General features: G+C 50.9%; 1 pseudogene; it reads right to left on the bottom strand.

Moving 5' to 3' along the window:
• Window positions 1-615: 615 nt before the first annotated feature.
• LOC124790664 lies at window positions 616-733 on the bottom strand (annotated as a pseudogene).
• Between the last annotated feature and the right edge of the window lie 592 nt (window positions 734-1325).

The following is a 1325-nucleotide window of genomic DNA, read 5'->3' as shown; positions in this document are numbered from 1 at the left end:
CTTCCTGGGCCACACAGAAGTTGAAAGGTGCGAGGTCTGGCCTGTAGGGTGGATGAAGGACAGTCCAATGAAGTTTTGTGAGTTCCTCTCAGACGTGCAGAGTTGTGTGGCGCCTTGCGTTATCATGAAGCAGAAGTAGTTCGTTTGAATTTTTGTGACCAAGAACACGCTGAAGTTGTGTCCTCAGTTTCCGAGGGTAGCACTGTACAATTCAGAGTTCATGGTTCCAGCGTGAGGGAGGACGTCAAACATCAGATTCCCAGAAGACCGTAGCCATGGCTTTACCGGCCGATGGTTCGGCTTTGAACATTTTCTTTAGGGGAGAAATGGTGTGGCGCCACACCATGGACTGCCGTTGTGTTTCCGGTTCGAAGTGATAAACCCACTTTTCATCTCATGTAACGAAACGCCTCCCGAACAGGCCATCAAGGCCCAATGGTACCGACCGGCCGCCGTGTCATCATCAGCCCATAAGCGTCACTGGATGCGGATATGGAGGGGCGTGTGGTCAGCACACCGCTCTCCCGGCCGTGTGTCAGTTTCCGAGACCGGAGCCGCGACTTCTCAATCAAGTAGCTCCTCACTTTGCCTCACAAGGGCTGAGTGCACCCCGCTTGCCAACAGCGCTCGGCAGACCGGATGGTCACCCATCCAAGTACTAGCCCAGCCCAACAGCGCTTAACTTCGGTGATCTGAGGGGAATCGGTGTTACCACTGCGGCAAGGCCGTTGGCCTTCATATGACAACGTTCGACAAAAAATTATCACGATCAACCTCTTCACGGTCAAGCATCTCCACACAGATGGTACTTCGTTGCTCTTTATGATCTGTTAGGCGGCGAGGAACCGAGGGGGCACACACACCTTTGAGTTCTCTGACTGTTGGAAAAGTGTGTCAGGACTACCAACATAGACATCCAGTTGAGCATTGAGGTGTTTGATTGTGATCCGTCGATAATTTCGAATGAGAGTCTCCGCACGTTCCAAAACTATGGATGTCACAGCTATGTACAGCCGGCTGGCACCCGTTAGATCAGACAGGTTTCTGCAACCTCACCCAACAACTCACCGTGCTTTTTTTCACTAACATGTCACCGTAGATATTCTGCAAGCAGCTATGGAATCTGCGATGCTCTGGTTTTTCCACCAAACGAATCTCAGTGACAGCTTTCTGCTTGGAACGCACCTCCGGCACCTCCATCACAAACGCCATTTTGAAGGCCACGTGTTTCGCCGCCACCTATCGGAAATTTATTAAGCCATGTGGGTTGAAGGGGGATTATTAGATGATGTTCCACAACGAATTCCCCTTTTTTCAAACTAAAT

Source organism: Schistocerca piceifrons, chromosome 3, assembly GCF_021461385.2.
Source record: "Schistocerca piceifrons isolate TAMUIC-IGC-003096 chromosome 3, iqSchPice1.1, whole genome shotgun sequence".
Lineage (NCBI taxonomy): Eukaryota > Metazoa > Arthropoda > Insecta > Orthoptera > Acrididae > Schistocerca > Schistocerca piceifrons.
The sequence above is the reverse complement of the archived record's forward strand: the minus strand, read 5'-3'. Positions and strand labels throughout refer to the sequence as shown.